Below are 21,566 nucleotides of genomic sequence, written 5' to 3' on the forward strand. Positions count from 1 at the left end.
GCACTTACTCGATCGAGTAAGTAGGGTACTCGATCGAGTGGCCTCTACTCGATAGAGTTGGAGCTATTCGGTCGAGTTTTCGCTGGCAATTCCTACTTTTTTGATCTTATAACTCTTCAACTAGATCGAGTAAGGTTTACTCGGTCGTGTAGGCACTCGTACTTGGTCGAGTAAGGTTAGGAACAAGGTCAAAAGTCACGAATTCGGTTAACGATCCCTGTAAAATAACAACTCGTGTCGATTCCAGAGTATATTTGGAACTCGCCACTGATATTTCATCCAAACACGACACATCACTACTAAATCAAATGTCACACAACTATTTCATCCGAATATTACATATCATTCCATCCTATAACAAACATTATGCAAGACAATTCGCTACAATATCGACTTATACGCATATACAATCAGCACATTATTCTACGTTTGCTTACGCATTTGCAAATTCTATTATCCGACTTATGTTAACACTACATTAAGCATCCATTGGCAACATAATTACCACTTACTACCCAAGTTTGCTCAAAATTCAAACATGTCACAATAATTCATCAATCAAACATCTAACATAACTATGCCATGTCACAAGAGTACACAACAACATTTATCTATTACATTCCCAAACATTACTTGCCAACTTATTCTAATTAGCACTCATACCAAGACTCGTACGCAACTACTGTCACATTCACCTTTTTTATCACATCCACATACACTTTCCACAATTCACAACCTTCACAATTCATCGTTACTATATGCACGAATTAGACATTATCATAGACTCCACCATAACTATTTCTAACCTATTGATCATACACATATATGCACACAATTCCCGACTCGATATCCCCATTCTCGGTGACTGGCTTAAGCATATTGGGGCCATGATTTTGAAATGAGGGCGTCTTCTCACCCAAAATCAAGCATCAGATGGGGCTCCCAACAAACATACACTAGGTTCATTTTATTAAACTCACTATGTTCATTGGGCTCATTAGTTACAGGTTCCAAAATCATCGCTCTGATACCACTTTGTAACACCCCCATCTACCAAGGAGCCTTAACAAGACCTTCCCTAGCAGATAAGGGCGTTACCATGTCGGTTGCCCGAGGATAGTAATAATCAAATGCCGATAAAAGAACATTTATATTAAATGACAAGTGATTTATACCAAACAAACGATCCAAAAGATACAACTCGTGATAACTATATACTAGGTGAAACTATCTCTGCCAAGACTCGTGGTAGACTTGTCCCTCCAAGCACCCAGCTAAGTCCTATACACCAACCTTCTAAGACTGACTGCTCACCATAGTGGATCACGGCAGACACAACACAATAAGACAACACAAAAATACCACACAAGGTCAATAACTGAGGTAACAAGTATAAAAGCAGACACAAGGAAATACAGCAAGTCACATACAACACCACTTCCAACCGACTACACACCTCTCACTGCCCGAAGGTCCAGTCCTGCCGGTGGGGGACTGCAGCCGTTCCCACCTAAGCTCGCTCATCTGATCTGAGCGATAACCCATGTTCCTTAATATGCACATCCCCTCTGTGGCGGGTTCCACACAGGGCGAATGAAGGGCGTGAAGCCACTCCCACAAGTGACTCCACTCAGCCGAGGACGCACCTCGTGAACCATAGACAAACAATCAGAATGACCAATCACAGCCAATCCACATCACCAACCACAATACCAAAACCAATTACATAATACAAACGATACGCTAGACAACCAACAGTACTGAGTAGGAAAACATACCTTTAGCAAGTGACAGCGATTTCGCGCACGACCACAAGATAACAAGCAACCAACATAACCACCTATAACAACCAATATATCCATCTATTACTACTACCACAACACAACTGAAATCAAGAAAAGAGATGAAGATGATAACAACTTACCTATACAAAGAAATCCAGCGTCAAGACTGCTACCCGACTCAAGCATCCCATCCCTATGGTGTAACCACTCTCAAAGGCCTCAAGGAGATGAACCATGGTGAAGGAGAGGTGAAATGACGGGATCTAGGTTTAGGAAGAAAGGTAGAGAAATGATTTGGGTTTCACAATTTTACGATTTTTAATTCCCCGCTGAACTCACGTTACTCGATCGAGTGACCCACTTAGTCGATCGAGTGGCCTATACTCGATCGAGTTCCCAAGCTACTCAATCGAGTAGCCTCCGCTAGATTGACTAACATGAACTCAAAGACTCACAACGTCACAAGGTTTCACTCGTAAGGTTTCCGAAGGTCTAGATAGGTGTCTCAGTTTAGTTAACGTCGGTCAACGGGTCTTTAATAGGACGGGTATTACAGGTGCGACCATCCTACTAGTGGCTAGAACCTGAAAGTTATTCTGCTGATCTTCGCTCCCAAAGGCTATCGCTGGCTAGCTCGAAAGGGTAATGGCGGGTGATGCCTGTGGTTGTGGTTGGCGGGCGTTCCTCCAACGGCCGGTTCCAGTGTTCCTCGACATGCTACAAGATGAAATCACACAACAAGATATGGAATAGGAAAGGTAAGAATTAGAAGTCAACTTTGGATATGAATGAAAATTTCCCCCAGTTCTCAAATTGGTAAATGGCAATTTAAAAGAAATTTCTAACATAATTCCCATGTATTTTAACCAACACTTAAAATTTTTCTCATGTTACAAATTCTTTTCAGAAAATTGAATTCTTGTGACATAATATGGCTAAAAACATAGTCTTAATCACATGTAATACCCTTATTTATCATCCCATTTTGTTCAACTCAACTTAACAATGGAATACTACACTTGACTCTTAGTATAATGGTCATTTGTCTTGAAAATCTTGAAAATTTTAAGATGGAAAATTTCCAACATAGGTTACATGTTATCACAAGTCTATTTAAATTATTAAGAAGCAACTAAGACAAGAATTGTCTTGAAAAAATAAAAATTCGGGTAAGTGAAATGCTTATTTTCGACACTTTAAAGTCTTTAAGACGGAAAAATTTCCAATGTAAGGCTTCCTCAAGCATCATAAGTTTTAGGTTTTAAGTGACCATGAGTAAGTAAAACATGTAGTGAGCATAAAAATTAAAATTTTGACATTGCTAGTACCGGATTTTCGAGAATTTGACCCCCTTTTAAGACGAAAATTTCTTAGTTTACCTCATAGTATTACAATAACCATAAAATTCATAGCTTAAAAACATACTTAAACTGTTCTTAAGACGCAATTAAATTTGTTCATGGGTGTTTAACAGGAATTTGAAAATTTCACCCAAGTTTTAAGACGAAACTTGTTTCATTTTGAGACTATATACCACATTACTAACTAAGATGGTAATATTATAAAGCAAATAAATCAAGTTTTACTCATGAAAAATCAAAATTTGGACATGACTTACCTAGATTTCAAAATTTTGAGACAGAGTTTTAAGACGAAATTTTCACATACTAAACAAGATCCATCAATAACAACAAAGGTTAAGCCTTTGTTTTTAAACTAAAATAAACAACAACAACGAAAATCCCATTATTGACTCAAGAACAAAAATTTCGAGTTAATTAATGGGGAACAAGATTTCATTACTAAAATTTGGTTTTACCAACAATAATGGTGTAAAAAGTATACTACTATCATGAATTAAACAAAAACATGTAATTAATTAACAAAACTCAAATAAATTAATTGTAGATCTAGGGAAAATCAAATTGGGGAAAAGATGAAAGAGAATAAATAAGCTTACCTTGACAAATTACTGGGATTTTGTGAAGAAAAGTGGAGTAATAGGATGAGTTTCAAGCAAAATGGAGCAACAATGGAGGTTTTGGTTGGGTTTTTGGTCAGGAAGAGATGAATATATGAAAATATGAAGATAAGAGTGAAATATGAAGGAGATAAGGGCTTTTAGTTGAGTAACTTAACCCGTGTAAATCCACTCGGTCGAGTGCCGAGTGCACTCGGTCAGTACAACTCCACTCGGTCGAGTGACGTTTTTACAGAAATGTACTAACTCTTAGATTTTGTCCACTCGGTCGAGTGACTTCTTACTCGACCGAGTTGTTGCTCGCACTCGGTCAAGTGATTCCGTTGGGTTTAAAATTTTTAACAAAATCCTATCGACAGGATCCCTGCAATACAATAAGAGGTTCGGGAGTCCACCGTCTATCAGTGACCCATCCCGAGTTAGCTCATATGACATCATAATCACCGTTTCTTATATATTACTTTCATACTCGCATTAAATCTACCAAGATCATCACTAATCGTACTCTAACGATAATACTAACAAGTATCCATTAAGCACACGATAGGAATCGAATGGACAGAACTATCATCCTTTAAAATTTGCCAAATACGTAAATTTACTCATCCAATTTCCACATTCCATCACAAATCATATGAAGGTCTATATCATGTAAAAGTCTACTGACAATCACATCACTCATGTATTCACACAACATTTCTATGTCATTCACCCATACTTGTAACCACCCACGTAGTGACCAACCGAGACAATAGGCACTAGTTTTGGTTTGAGGGAGCTTACTCATCTAAAACCTATCTCCTATTGCACTCATGTTGGGTTAATTTTATTAAAGACTCCTAAATTCATTTTGATTCATTCGTTTAGGTTCCAAAATCGTCGCTCTGATAGCACTATGTAACACCCCCTTCTTACCCGGCCAAGATAATTGAGAGATGTTACCATCTTGGTTTTCCGAGGTGGTGAAATCGGAGTTGCAATTAAAAAACAATTAATATGAATAAAGTATTTAGTGAATTACACAACCATGAATGAATAAATGGAATAAATGATATAACTCATGACTAGTATACTCTTCTAATGAAATGACACTCGGCTCCAAGTCCAAAACTTGTCCCGTCTCCCACGTGACACCAACTCAACCTGTACTAAACTTGCTCCCCATATGATCGGAAATATCATATGGATCGACACAGGCCACCCAAGAAATAGGTGACAATTACACAAACACACAACACATCAGTTTCAATGCTTTAATATGAGTCACAACATAGTAAATAAATATGCAACATGCCAAAATGTAAATAAATACAATTATCATGTAGGTACCGGGACACGCCTAGACATACCCATAGCCACCGGTGCCAGGGACACTCCTACGGCACCACACCTCGCCATAAGGTACCGGGACACGCCCAGATGTACCGTGTCCGTAAGCTAACCGGATCCCCTGCCAGACGTCGTGTCGCACCCACACGAGTCCCTCCTAACTTAACCCATTAATGTGCACATCCCTCTTAGAGTGGGTAGCTCCAAGAGGCGACCCCAGCACAAGACGGTTTCCCAACCAACTTACGTCTCCTAAACAACCAAGTACCACCACCAATGACCTCCAACACAACACAACCATAACCACATTATAACAAATGGAAAACAACACTAAGCATATGACCGAATCATGAATTAAGTCCTAATATGTTATGAATAACAATCCCTCAAATACCAACATGACATACCAACCGAGTCACAAATGCAATGGTGAGGAAAGATACACAAATCTGCATACCAAATATTGAAATCAAGTAGGATAAACCTACCTCTTCGCATTCTTCACAAGCTACTCGATTCCGTCTTATAAAATCGTTCTATACGACCGTCTCATCATAAACAAATTATACAACACTATCACAATGCATTCTAAAGTACAATAATATGAAGCCCTTCATTATTAGTCACTAATTACCCATATTACATAAGTTAATTAATAATTAATCTCCCATAGTAAAAACCTCAAATTAAGATTAACATAAGACAAAGGAGAAATGTGTGATCTCGACTTACAAAGGTAGATCGAGAATTAGGTGGTTGTTCCATCTCCAATCCAAGCTTGAAGGTTATGTGAGAGGTTTAAGGAGCATTTAGAGAGAGGGGAGGGAGTTTAGAGTAAGAAGGAAGAAGAAGAATGAAAGGAATGAGAGATTTGGATAAGGTGAAATCCCGAGATATCATTTATCAGGTACTGCACAGTCCACTCGACCGAGTGACCGGTTCACTCGACCGAGTGCCACTCACTCGGTCGAGTATATGCCTTAGTCGATCGAGTGCGAGCCACTCAATCTGCTGGAGGCTCTACTCGGTCCACTGGAAGTCTACTAGATCTAGTTTGGATCTTACTTGGTCTAGTGAATGGTCATCGTTTACTTCGGAGTACACGTGGCCACCCCTCATATATCCCGAGTTCCTTTGTAGGTTCTTAATATCCAGGTATTATATTAGGACATTTGACAGTTCAAAAATTACTTGTGGGAACTAGGTAAGCATGAACCCATCTGCCAAGGACAGTTGCTAGTGTCAATTTGAAGTCGCCATAGTAACTTAGCAAGCAATGCTTTATTCCAAGAAAGAATTTCTTTGATACCCAAACCTCCCTCATCGTGAGGAGCAGTACAACTGGCCTAGCTCTTAAAATTTGGTCTTTATGCCATTTGGCAATTTGCTAAAAGAAGTCTTTAACAATTTTCTGAATTTTCTTAATAACACCCTTAGGCAGGAGCATTATACTACTCTAGAAGTTCTCCATTCCAAAGACAACAGAGTTAACAAGTAAAGCTCTGCCAGCATAGGTAAGAGATTCAGTAATCCAGTGGTGCACATATTTCCTAATTTTCTCCAAGAGCTGAGAGAACATATCAGCCTTCAACTTAGTAGAATGAAGAGGAAGTCCCAAGTATTTGAAAGGTAAGGTACCTTCAGTGAAGCTAGTTTTGGTAAGAATCTAAACCTTATCATTTGCATCCACCCCTCCAAAGTAGATATTGGACTTAGTAGGATTAGCATGAAGGCTAGAAATAGATGTAAAAGTGTCCAGACACTCAAGGACATCAAGAGTGTCTCCCCTAGTGAACAACATTAAATCATCGGCAAAGATGAGATGATTTAGCTTAATCATTGTGCACTTAGAATGGAAGGAGAAACAAGAATTAGCAGTACATAGCCTAAGCTGCCTAGATAAGACTTACGTGCTTATTAGAAAGAGGCAAGGGGAGAGAGGGTCCCCCTGCCTAATGCTAGCTTTACCTTGAAAGAAGTCAGTGCAAGAGCCATTTAGCTTTAGAGTATACTAGGGGGTAGAAATACACAACATGATCCAATCAATAAAATCCTCAGAGAAATTTTACCCCTGCAACATTTGCTTGATAAAATTCCAATTTAGAGAATCAAATGTTTTCTTGATGTCTACTTTAAGGAGACACCTAGGTGTAAGTTATTTCCTACCATAACCATTCACAAGCATTTGACAAACCATTATGTTATCAAAAATATTCTATTTTGAACAAAAGTAGATTGCTCAGGTCCAATAAGAATAGGAAGAACAGCTTTGAGCTTGGCAGCCAAGATTTTACTCATAGTTTTGTAAATAACAGTGCAGCAGGCTATAGGAAGATAATCCAGAGCAGAAGTGACCACTTGCTTCTTAGGGACTAAGGCGAGGGCAGTTATATTTAACTGCTTCAACATCTTTTTTATGAAGAAATCTTGTATAGCTTTGTAAAAATCATTCCCAATCACACCCCAAGCAGCCTTATAAAACCGAGCAGAGTAGCCATCATAACTAGGACTCTTATTATTATTATTATTATTATTATTATTATTATTATTATTATTATTATTATTATTATTATTATTATTGTTATTATTATTATTATTGTTGTTGTTGTTGTTGTTGTTGTTGTTGTTGTTGTTGTTGTTGTTGTTGTTGTTGTTGTTGTTGTTGTTGTTGTTGTTGTTGTTGTTGTTGTTGTTGTTGTTGTTGTTGCTGTTGTTGCTACTGCCACTGCTGTTATTATTATTATTAGTAGTATTACTATTATTATTATTATTATTATTATTATTATTATTATTATTATTATTATTATTATTATTATTATTTTACTATAAAACACAACTTTTATTGAGAGATCAAAACAATTTTTATAAGAAATTGGTAGGCAAAAATTAAATACTAACTGGGTTCCCACCCCCTTCTTCTTCTTCTTCTTCTTCTTCTTCTTCTTCTTCTTATTGTTATTGTTCTTCTTCACTACTTCTTCTTCTTCTTCTTCTTCTTCTTCTTCTTCTTCTTCTTCTTCTTCTTCTTATTATTATTATTATTATTATTATTATTATTATTATTATTATTATTATTATTATTATTATTATTATTATTATTATTATTAGGTTAAATTGATAACTTATACCTAATATAACCCAAATTTTCAAAATTTATACCTAGAATAATTTACTTTTAAAACTTATACCGAAAATAGTCATTTTCTTCGTACCTGTGAGATCCCTGAAAAAATCTCCTTTTTTAAAATAAATTATATAGGTGGAGTCGCCGGTAGGTTTTATAAAAAAACATACAAAAAAACAAGTTTAACGTAAAAGACCCTTTTTGATCTCTGGTATGGGGACTTATCCGCCACTCCGGTCTGAACCAAAGATTGCGGATTCGGGGGTTAAGGTACGGCCAGAAAAGGTGTTAGGCACCCGGACCACCCATCAAACTGACAGCCTGTAATATTATATATTTGACGAAAATTAACAATAAAAAAGGTTATAAAATAAAAGCGATACAAATTATTTACAGGGACAAATTAAATAGGTTAGTTTATATACAATGACACATCAATACGATAAAACAGAGAAAATAAATAAAACAATAGAATAAAAAGAGTAGAGTAAAGAAACCTTATTAGATATTGGTACTCTCAGGCCTATTTGGATGTTGACTATGAATGAATTTTGATTTTGTCGTAAATTAATGGCTCTTATACACTTGTATGGAAACAGAGATGATTTTATGAGTGTGGTTTAATTTGAAACTGGGTAGTGTATTTGAGAGGGTATATGGGAGTATAAAATTGTGGAGTTGACCTTGTGTTTTATACGGTATTTGTTTATGCTTCGTCCCCTTGGAATTATTTCGGCCCGTCCTTTATTTATAGCAGATGGTGTTGGAGTTTGAGGTGATTTGAAATATTTGTGAGATAAGAATTTAGCTATTAGATTTCTATCTTAATTCACCCACCGAATGATTTATTTGACAAACAATAATTGTAGATGAGGAATGCTATGGACCTTCTCCTTCTAACCTTCTCTTCTATGTTTTTCCTTTTCCTCTCACAATTAATTAATTTAGTATATATCGGGTGGGGTCGAAAATCAAGTAGATGAAGCAAAAAAAACGATATTTTAATCGTTTGTGAGAGGAGGAGGTAAAAAAAAAAGTAGATAGAAATTCTCAATTGTACGTATACTAGACTTGTTTCCTTTTCCTATCTCACGTGTAAGTTCGGAAAAACAAGAAGTCTAATCTTGTCTTTCATGCTTAAGCCATATATTTTATTCTGCTTTAGTGTTGGTAACCATGCTACGTACTGCCTTTGGTATATGGGCTTTTGTTTAGGTAGTTTTTACCAAGTTAACTGTATTAGGTCAATGCGGTCTTACTCGTTGGTTACTTGGTTGATCGTTTGTATTTGACATTTTAATAAAGAAATAAATTACGGAAGGTAAATTGACACGTAAGATTTGGTGACGCGGAAAACCTAAGGTGGGAACAACCGCGGGAGGGATGGTACCCTGCCAAATATTGCACTAGCTTTTTATGAGAGGATGAATACAATTGATGCGTAATGTAAATCTTGCTAGCACGAAGTATTGGTGTATGTGTGATCTTAAATGTCCTTCTTCGATTGCCTCCCTTGCTATTTATATGTAAGAACCCTAGATGTATCCTATCATGATTATGGAAAGGAATATAACTTCCATAATAACTCTTTCCATAACACGTCGTCTCCCTCCATTCTCCCTGATCTCCCCGACTTCTCCATGGCTTCTCCCTGAGTCTTTTCCTAAACACGGACGCCTCTCCTAGTCGGCTTTGCCTCTCCTTTCACGCGTCCTAGCCCATTTGACCTTCTTCCATCCGTGGACTCTCCTTCCACCATGCTCCCTTTCACGGCCCATGTCTCTAACAACTTATTAAGTGGGCTTCACCCATTATACAGATTTTAGCCCAAACAGTTTACCCCAATTCCTTGCGAGGTACGCTTCGAAGTTTCGAACAAGGAATTTACGCAGTTGATTATTAAAAACCCTAAGCCGTCATTTACACTTCCTCCCATGCACACTCATCATTACTCGCCGCCCTCCTCCTCATTTCTCGCGCCCCCTTCTCTCTCTCTCTTCCTTTATAATCTCAACTCCCTCCTTACTTCATTTACTCACTTCCATTATTTTCCTCAAAAACTCTTCCCCTTATTCCCATCTCTCCCTTTTGCCTTCCACGCCGGCCCTCTTGTGCTGTCACTTCACCAGGTACTCCTTCCTCTCCTCCTTTCTTTTCTCTTTTTAATTATGGGAAAGACCCGACAAGCCTCTTCATCCTCTACCCCAACTGACCGGAATCAGACCCCGTCTTTCCTTCACGAAATCTTTTTACTCACCCCCATGAACTTGACTCTACCCTAACTCCCGCCTATATTCCCCTAATCAAGGGTATACTCGGCCTTGGTGATGGGGTTGAGATAGCCATCCCTGAACCGGGTCAAAAGGCTGATGTTATCCGTCTAGGGTGGGTTTGTTTTTATTTATACCCATTTAGGTACGGCCTCAGTTTCCCCTTTCCGTAACTTATCCAAGACTTCATTTTTACCAACAATTTTGCTATGGCACAAATCTCGGCCACGTTTGGAAGGTTCTCCTCTACTCTTTAGCTGCGTGTCATAACTCTGGCAATTCCATGTCTCTGGGCGATTTGGCCCATATGTATGATATCAGGTCCCTGGGAGGGGCCAATTCTCACTCCAGGGTTCTGGTGAGACTCCCTTCAAGCATGTGTCAAAGTCCAGAGATAAGAAATGGTTTGAGGACTTTTTCTATGTGAGGAAGGCTTCTATCCAGCCGCCTACTGACTATATCTTCGAGAAATGGATTATTACTTCAAGTAAGTAGCTTTCCTGACACCTGGCTTGTTCATCTCAATGCTTACTGGCTTACTCTGTCGTTTTTATGCAGGTCCTGCTAACTAACCCGCATTGGTGCCCCGATCTCTGCTCGCAAAAAACTGTTCTGCATTCCTCTGAGCGAGAGGAAGTTCCCTGATCTACTGCCTGGATATTCACCTGCTTCTTCTTCCACCCCCTACAATTAGCCTACAGCATGTCTTCCGTTAAGCTCCCTAAAGTCTTCTTTACTTGTGTGCAACCTTGCTAATTGTCTAACCCTTCCTGACACCTGAAATGATGACTGCTTGCAGGTTCAAAAGTCGACCCTTTGGAGGCTATTCTCCAGAGTGCTAAAAGAAACAGTTCCGCTGCGAGTCCCGACGTGGCGTCTGCTTGCAAGAGGAGCACCCCTACTGCCTCTTTCCAGTCACCTTCTACTCATTCCAGCTCTGCTCCGACTGAACCTCTAGAGCTCAGCCCATTGTCTCGTCATCCTCCTACTCCTCCTGCCAGCCCTCATGCTTCTGCTAGCGGTGGTATCATCGTCCATTTTCCAGAGGGCTTTGGAAATGTTGACAAGGTGCCATACTGGCCTGAAATTGACCAATTGCTCTTCCCTCCTCTAGTTGATGCTTTCTCGGAGTTTGGTCCCGAGAAGATGGCTGAGAACGATGTGCATAATGCTTTCATGGTGAGTATCCTTCATCTTCCACCTGTTCTAAGTTTCTTATCTTCAATTATTTCTAACTTCGACTTTTCTTGCCCCCAGGCCCTCCAGTCTTCTCTGTATAATAGGAAGATGATCAATATAGTGCAGACCACCAGCCGTGCTACTAGCGCCAAGAACAGGGAGCTGGCTGGGTCCGTCGCTGATCTAGAGAAGCAGCGTGCTGATTTGAGGGGACGGGTGGCTAAGCTGAAAGCTGATATAGCTGGCACAAAGAAGAAGCTGAAGGAAGGAGTTGATCAGCTTGCTCGCACCCAGGAGGTTTGCACCACATTCTCTGACTCCTTGAAGCGCTCTGAGGAGAGGATCAGTGAATTGATCACCTTGGCCTCAAACATTGTTGCCAACGCTACTTGGCGGGGAAGATTAGCGGAATGCGTGCTGCCCTTGAAGAGCTCCAACTCTGCAAGCTATTGAAGAAGAGAGGCAGTTGGAGACCCTGTACCCGGTGCAACCTGACCTGATCATCCTGATGCCTGAAGTTGGCGAACTGAACTCTCCTGCGCTGGCTGAGCAGGCTGTTGCTGAGGATGCTGGGTTGCCCCAGGAAGTTGTGGTAGCTGAGGGTGCGCAAGCTGGTCCCGTACCAGAAACAGATGGGCAGCAGGAGGAGGCAGAAGAGATGCCGGATGTGGTGGTCATCAATGTGACCGAAAATTAAGAATTTTTTTTTTTATCAGTGAACTTTTGGGAGTCTGTCTGTTTGGTGGTAGACTTGTAATACTTTTACGTACTTTTCCTGGTAGCTCGTCGTGGTGGCAATTAAACTTTGAGGCCGCACTTTTGGCCAAATTTCGGAATGCCCCTTGCCCTAGTTTGGCAGGTTCTATTTACATCTTGTGTGCTGAATTTTGATTTTATTAGCTCAGGTAGTTGCCGTGTCAGCCTGCTGGCTGATTTAGGCGAGTCACGTCATCCCGAGGAGGCTGCCTTAGACTCAGCTAGCTGTCGTGTCAGTCTGTTGACTGATTTAGGCATGTGCCGCATAATAGGCAGGGGTGGCCGTGTCAACCTTAGAGGCTAATTTAGACCAGTCGTATCAACCTGAGAAGGCCGATTTAGATTCAGCTAGCTGCCTTGTCAGTCTGATGACCGATTTAGGCGTATGCCGTAATTTTGACTACTTAACCTTGTTCATGACGCAAGGTGTGTTCATCTTTTTTAGAGCCAACAGAGGCGTAATTTAGGCAAGTTTATCGTCATTCTAGGACCAATGTGACGTTGCAGGATTCTGGTAGCTTAGAGATCCCTACATTCTATATATATGTGCATGCATGCTGGGGCCTTGATTAATTGCGATTAGTGCGAGCTACGTCCAGGGGTGGTATCAGGGGTAGCTGGGTAAGCGTTTTTTAGCTGTCAACCAGGCTCACTTTCATATGTTCCATAGTCCGCCTGGTGAGGGTGCTCCTAGTGGAGAAATTAGGTTAGGCATGTTAGAGTGCCATGTGCCTTGTCACCCTGCGTTGGCAGTTGACAGTCCTGCTAGATACACTTTCAACGTACCATAGACATTAGGATCCAAAGTGACACACTTAGAGAAGCCCGAAAGTAGAAAAGCCTATTAGGGTGATGTGAAGTACCTGACGCCATCTTATGGGGTACCAGAGCAATTGTGGTCCCAGGAAGCTGTCAGACCACACCACCACTACTACAGATACAGGCTATAACAACGGTTAAAAACCGTTGTTATATAAAAAAGCGGACGTTGTTAAAGCGTCCGTTGTAAAAGGTTTTAACAACGGTTGGTTTTCTTAAGGAACCCGTTGTTAAAACTGTTAACAACGGTTTTAAGTATAAAAACCCGTTGTGGAAAGTGTGACTCAATTTTGGTGGAAAAGTTATAACAACGGTTGTAATATAAAAAACCGTTGTTATAACTAAAGACAACGGGTTGTTTCTTAATAACCGTTGTTGTTTGTTTTTAAAAAATAAATAAAAATTAAATAAAATATTACTAGATGCATGCATAATTACGGCCCGTTATAATTCCGATGCATGCATTATTACTGCCATCCCTGCATATGGATGGACAATATATGGAATGAGAAGGGTTATAATAAGATTTGAAGCAGCAGAGAGAGATATGATGATGATTATGGCACAACTTCCTAAACATATATTAATTAAAAAACAACTCAAACGACACATTACTTAGTATAAATACATGCATTATCTCAACCACCATTCCATTATCTCATTATCTCCAAACCCTAACTGCTAAAACAAACTCCAAAACCTAATTAATCATCTTATATATTAATTAATTAAGTTTATCATGCATTCCTCTCTATCATCTTGCTTCTTCTTTGTTTTATTTTATTTAATTTGTTTTACTAACTAATTAAGCGAATAATACTTAGAGAAATAACATAATGATCGATAAAAACACATACATGCAAATAAAATAATTAGAAAAAGAAAATAATGACGATGAAAGACGATGAAACCAACAGTGACGGCGAGATTTACCTGATAATTAGAGAAAGTAAGAGACGATGAAACCAACAGTGACGGCGAGATGATAAAGCGACGATGAGAAAGAGAGAAAGAGACGATGAGAAAGTGTGTGTTTGTGTTTGTGTTTGTCTGTGTTTGTGTTAAGGTTTGTGTTTTGTGGCTGTAGCTGATATGTGTTTGTGTGGTTTATAGTATGGAAAGTATTTACAACGGTTGTTAAACAAAAACCGTTGTTAAAAGTTTTACCAACGGGTTTAAAAAATAACCGTTGTGATTACTTTTCACTAACTTTGCGCCAATTTTGCGCCAAATTATTAACAACGGTTGTGCATGTTTGACCCGTTGTTAAAACTTATAACAGCAGTTATATAACCATAACCGTTGTAATTAATTTTAGTAAAATTCGCGCCATACGTTCTACAACGTCTATGGTGATTTTCGTGAATAAGCGTTGTTCAAGGGGCGTTATAGTTGCCTGGATTTGTAGTAGTGCACTACAATAGTTATTTGAAATTTGAAAGAAGTAGAGGTATCAAAAAAGGACACGAAATTGCTAGTATGCCTATTACCGGATTTTTCTTTTTATTTTAAAATAATTTGGCTTTTCATAGTACATTACTCTGTAAGCTAAAATCTACTTATTATTAAAAGTAATATCTCTTCAAGTGATGTATATTCCATGGGCGTTGTATGATTTGACCGTCCATAGTCATCAGTCTATATGCACCATGGCCAACAACTCATTCTACCTGGTATGGTCCTTCCCATTTGTAGGTGAATTTGTCTACCTGTGGGTGGGAACCAGGTCTCCTATCTCCAGGAGCCTGACTTTCACACAGTTGTTGTAGCTCCTGGCCACCGACTGCTTGTAGGCAGCTCGACGTATCTTTGCGCTTGCTCGTAACTCATCTACTGTGTCCAGGCTCCTGACCATCTCTGTATTGTTTAGCTCCCCTGTCATACATCCATACCTGTGGGTGGGAACCAGAACTTCTGAGGGGATAACTGCTTCCGCACCAAACACCAGGCTGAAGGGTGTTTGGCCTGTTGCTATCTTTGGCATCGTTCTGTCTAACCATAACACTAGTGGCAATTCATCTGCCCACTTTCCTTCCAACTCCGGTAACCTCCTCCTCAGATTATCCATGATAATTTTGTTGCTAGACTCAGCTTGCCCGTTAGACTTTGGAGTCTTGGGTGCTGATTTTTTCAGGGTGATGTTCTATCTAGCGCAGTATCCTTCAGCATCATTAGAGATGAATTGTGAACCATTGTCACATATGATTTCCGATGGGATGCCAAACCTGTAGATGATATTGCGTTTTATGAAAGAGATGACCTGTTTGTCTTTGACTTCTGTGAATGCTTCTGCCTCTATCCACTTGAAGAAGTAATCTGTCATCGCCAGCATCCATATTCTGTTCCCTGTGGCTCTAGGTAGAGGGTCTATTATGTCCATTCCCCATGTCATGAATGGCCCGGGAGAAATGATGGGGTGTAAGGGTTCTGCTGGCTGATGGATTATTGGTGCTTAACGCAGGCAAGTGTCACACTTACGGGCATATTCTGTTGCATCTGCCCTCATTGTGGGCCAGAAGTAACCTTGTCTGAGAGCTTTGTTTGACAGACTCCTGCCCCGTGCATGGTTTCCACATTCACCATTGTGGAGAGCATGTAACACGGTCCGTGCTTTCTGCTTGTCCAGGCATCACAAGTAGGGACCTCCACTGACTTCTTGAAGCGTATATCATCAATCAGTATAAATATGGAGGCTTTCATTTTGAAATCTCTTACTTCATTTTTATCGTCTGACAGCTTCTTATGACGCAGCCAGTCTAGGTAGGGCGTCCGCCAATCCCAGTCATCTGACTGTATAGCTGGTTGATCGGACATCTGGTCAGTTGGCTGTGAGTTTCCCTCGGCTTTCGTAGCTATCCGAATTCCCAATTCATCTTGCCGATCTTCCAATTCTCCTCTATCTATTTCGTCTGCATTCTGAATAGAAGGTTCCAACATGTGTGCAATGGGAATGCTGGATAGTTCTGTCGGTTTGAATGTTGCCCCCAGAGTTGCTAAGGCATCTGCTTCTACATTCTGGTCTCTGGGAATCTGTTTGAGCTTGCATGTTTTGAATTTTTGTTTTAACTCCTTTGCTACCTCTAAATATGCGATAATTTTTGAGTCTCTGGCTATAAACTCGCTGTTCACATGAATGACTATCAGCAAGGAATCGCTAGATATGTGCAGGTTGCTGACCCCCAAGTCCAGAGCCAGCTGCATTCCTAGTATCAAAGCCTCACATTCTGTTTCGTTATTAGTTGCCTTGAATTCACACCTTACTGCTTGTGCCATCAGATCCCCCTGTGGTGACCGTAGGATTAACCCTACACCTGCCCCCTTGGTTTGAGGCTCCGTCGATGTGCATCTGCAAGACCTCTGTCCCCATGTTCCCTTCTAAGGTCAAGACTTCCTCACCTGCCAGATTTTGAATGGCTGGACTAAAGTCCGAGACAAAGTCTGCCAGTGCTTGCGATTTGATTGTTGTTCTGGGGTCATATTGGATATCATACCCACTAAGGTGTACAGACCATTTTTACATTCTGCCTGATAGCTCAGGTTTCCTCATGACAAACTTCAGCGGATAGTTGGTCATAACATGTACGGTGTGGGACTGAAAATAGGGGCGTAGCTTATAAGATGCCGTTACCAGAGCTAGCACTAACTTTTCATGAGATGTGTACCTGGTCTCCGCTAGCAGCATAGATTTGCTTACATAATAGACCGGCCTCTGTTCCTTCTCCTGTTCTCTGACTAGGACAGCGCTCACTACTACCTCGGTGACAGCTAGGTAGAGGTACAGTTGTTCTTCTGGTTCCGGTTTTGACAGCAACGGTGGGTTGCTGAGATAATGCTTTAGCTCCCTGAATGCTTGCTCGTGGTCTGCAGTCCACTCAAAATTCTGGCTCTTTTTTAGTATGTCGTAGAATAGCCTGCACTTGTCTGAGGACCTTGAGATAAGTCTGCTTGAAGCTGCTACCTTTCCGGCTAGTGTCTGAATGTCCTTTGGTTTTTCAGGTGACTCCAATTGCAACACATCCTTGATCTGCTTGATGCTGGCTTCTACCCCCCCTCTAAGTTATAATGTAGCCTAAGAATTTACCGGAGGATACCCCAAAGGTGAATTTGGATGGATTTAGCTTCATTTTGTACTCCCTCAGGGTGTTGAATGTTTCTGCCAGGTGGCGCAAGTGATCTGTAGTTTTCTCTGATTTCACCACCATGTCATCAACATATACCTCCATAGTTCTCCTTATCTGCTCTTTAAAAATGCGGTTGACCAGTCTCTGATATGTGAAACCTGCATTCTTCAGGCCGAATGGCATGACGTTGTAACAATATATTCCTCTTTCAGACATGAATGTTGTTTTCTCTTAATCTGGCGGATCCATCTTGATTTGATTATAACCGCTCCAAGCGTCCAGGAATGTCAGCATTTCATGTCCAGCTGTCGCATCCACCATTGCACCAATATGAGGTAGCGGGAAGGGATCTTTAAGGCATGCCTTATTGAAATCAGTGAAGTCCACGCATACTCTCCATTTTGCATTCTTCTTAGGCACCAGTACCACGTTGGATAGCCACTCTGGATATTTTACTTCTCTTATCTTCTTTGTTGCCAGAAGGTTGTCTACTTCCTGATTAATCACCTTATTCCTTTCAGCTGCAAACTTTCTTCGCCTCTGCTGGATGGGTTTGCAATTCGGGTCCACACTGAGTTTATGTGTTATGATGGATGGGTCTATTCATATCATGTCATCATGTGACCATGCAAAGTAATCCATGTTAGCCTGCAAAAATTCGATTAGTTGCTGCCTCAAGCTTCCTGTGCATCCAGCTCCAATTAGCAAAGTCCTCTCTAGGTGCAGCTTGTCCAGGTTGATCTGGTCTAGTTCCTCAGCTGGGGGCTCGATGTTCTCGTCCTGGATAGGCTGCTTCTGTAATTGCTATGTTGGAGGACTGGCGGTGTATTTTAGTGCTTTCTTGTAGTAGCCTCTACCTTCCTCCTGGTCTCCTCGTATCGTTTCTACCCCCCATGGAGTGGGGAATTTTATACATTGATGATATGTTGAGGGGACTACTTTCATTTGGTGCAGCCATGGTCTTCCGAGGATGACGTTGTAGGTGGAGGGTCCGTCTATGACCAGGTACCTGATCTGCTTGTTGACCCCTCCCACATAGATTGGGATGACTATCTCGCCCAGTGAGTTAGCTGTCTCCCCACTGAATCCTACCAGCGGGATGGTCTTCTTCTAAAAATCCCTCTCACTAAACCCCATATTTTCTATGGTTTTCAGCATGATCAGGTTAACTGAGCTACCTGTATCTACCAGGACCTTTATGACTGTACAGTTAGCCAATGACAGGGTGATAATGAGTGCATCGTGATGTTCCGGTTCGTCACCTATATCTCCTTCATCAAAAGCAACAGCTGGTAGATCACTGTGAGAAATTCTGCAAGAATTCGCTGGCCTGAGCCTCTTGTTATCACGTTTATTATCTTGGTGCATGTGGGTGGATTTGTAGGTTTCGTGGAGCCTAGTTTATCCTGCTGCTTGCCCCCACATGGTAATAGGTGGCTCAACTCTCCTTGTTCGTACAAACGCTTGATCTCCCTTCGCAGTGTGTAGCAATCTTCAGTGTTATGCCCAATGTCACGATGGAATTCACACTTCTTCTTGCTATCTTTTCACCATGTCTGTCCTTCTACTAGTGGCTTGGGCCACCTTACCCCATCTCCCATCTCCCTGAGTGCTTTCAGGATTCCTCCGATGCCCGTGGTGAATTCGTACTCTGCCAAAGTAGGGAGTTACTGATTTTCTTCGATCCTGTTAACTCCCCTTCCATATGGCCTATACCTTTCGTCCTTTTTCGTGTTAGATTGCTTTCTTCCTGACTTTTCTACGGCTGAGGTGCTGGACACACTTGGTGTATTAAGCAGGCTGGCTTTGGCTAGAATGTCTTCCTCCAATCTGATTCCGGCAGCTGCCTTCTCTTGTACCGCTTCAAAGCTATCACAAGGGTGCATAGGTAGCTGCTTGTACAGGTCGGAGTCATGGTGGAGGCCTCTCCTGAAAGCTTCTACTGCTGTTGAAATATCACACTCCCGGACTGCTACTGTTTCATTATTGAATCTGTTATTGTATTCTCCAATGGTTTCTCCTGCTCCTTGCACGATTCTGTATAGGTCTCCTGCATGCTTTTTTGGCTTCCGGCCGCTTTCAAACTGCTGGGTAAATGCATTTACCAATTCAGCAAATGTGGAGATCTACCTATTGGGCAGGCTTACAAACCATCGAATTGCTGGCCCCGTCAATGTGGATCCAAACCCTTTGCACATGCAAGCCTCCTTTACTTGCCCTACCGCTGTCACTGTCATCATTTTCTGCTTGTACTGGCTTATATGGTCAAAGGGATTTGTCGTGCCATCAAAGAGTGGCGTGTTAGGACTTGTGAATCCCTTTTGGCATGGCTGTGGCGGATATGGTGTCCACAAATGGTGAGTCGGCATAACTGTCAGGTGCCGCTTTCTCAAGTGGAGGTGGCAATCCTGGGACCCTGCTTAGCATCTCCCTTAACTCGAAGTATTGCTGATTCGTTATGCTCCCCGAATCTGGAGTCCGCCTGTCAGCTGTTTGCTGATTCAATATGTCGCCTCCTAGTCCAATCTCTTGAAGGCTCTGATGTGTCCCGACAGCCAGGGGAGTTTAGGTTACTAGTATTCCTTGCTTCCAGTTCACCTGCGGGCTAACTGTGGACCCTACTCCAGGTGTCGGGCCGGTTGCTGCGAAATTATCAAGAGGGATGCTACCTGATCGTGCTTTCGTATGGCTGGTAGGCGGCCAGTTATCTGGTGTGAGGTACACCAGCCCTCGCGGAGTTATTCTTTCATCCGACGATACTGCAGCTAGATCCCGCCTTGTTACCAGTTCTGCTGGTATCTTGATACGTGCATTTTATATAGTCTTTTTGGCCTTTTTATGCACGTATTTCTATGCTATTATCGTAGTTTTATGCTACGAAATGCCTCAAATATGCTACTTTGGTTTGTTTTGTCTTATTTGCAGGAATGAACCAGAAAATAGTGAAATCGAGCCTTTTACCATCCGTTTAGCATGCATTTGGAGGAAGAGTGAATTTGGAGCAGGAATGTAGCTATTATGAGATTCGCAAAGAAGAAAGATAGCTAGGCGAGCAAAGGAAGTACTTCAAATTGCTAGTTCCTATTTTGAAGAGCCATATCTCGAGTTCTACAATAGATATTCAGGTGATTCAAATTTTTGATAAAATCTTGTCCTCTTAGCTTTCCAACGCCACCGGAATCGCCCTGTTTGCCCAAGTAAGGAAGAAATGGCAGCCGTTTGAAGTTCAGTGCGCAAAGCAGAAAATGTGCGCTGGAAATTACTCGATTGAGTACAAATATGTTCGATCGAGTCCTTTTTCTACTCGATCGAGTAGATTCAATTTAAGGTTTACTCGATCGAGTAGATTTTCTACTCGATCGAGTGGTTTGAGATTAATTTTGTTCGATCGAGTGGTTTAAAATCACTCGATCGAGTAGTTTCTTAATGGGCTCGGGCTTTTTAGTCTTAATTCGTTATTAGGTCAAATAAAAATCCTATTTTCTATAAATAGGAAGGTTTAGACGTCATTTAGCTCTCGCTCTCACTCTCCCTATCACTGGATACAATACTTTTCTTCTGTTGAATATTTTTTTTTCTTTTCTCTGCTCTTTTCCCGGATTCTTTTCCTTTGTAATTCTCACTTTTCCCTTCTCTCTTTATTTAATGTTTATTATTTCCCTTACCTTTATTCTTGTTCTTTCTTTATTTATGTCTAGCTAATTTCTCTGCTGGGATTAAGGTAGTCAATGGACTGTTGTTAATTGCTGATTAGGTTTATAGATTTGTCGTTGTTGTTTTAGTCTATGTTGTTAATCACTGCTATAATTTTATCCTGCTAGTTGAGTCGACACAATTAGCTTATTTAACTTTGGTAAACCTTGACCTGGACCGAAAGTTTGGAAGGGGTGAGACCCACAGTGAACAATATGATGCTTTAGTGAGGGCGAAAGTTAAACTAATAGCATTTTAGGGCGAATTGAGACTGAAAGGAGATATTCATTGCCCCTTAGACCGACACATCGACTAATCTGTGACCTTAGCTGCAATTGATTATGTTCATTGATGACCCGAAATCCTAGTTTTCTCTCTCTCTCTCTTTTTAATTTCTCTTATTCCTTTTTAATCTTATTAGTTTAATTAAAATATTTCAAAACCCCCAATAGTGACATCAGACAGACCGAGTAGACAAGTGAATAGTGACCGCCTCTCTGTGGAGATCAA

The sequence above is a fragment of the Silene latifolia genome, chromosome Y, assembly GCF_048544455.1.
Source record: "Silene latifolia isolate original U9 population chromosome Y, ASM4854445v1, whole genome shotgun sequence".
Lineage (NCBI taxonomy): Eukaryota > Viridiplantae > Streptophyta > Magnoliopsida > Caryophyllales > Caryophyllaceae > Silene > Silene latifolia.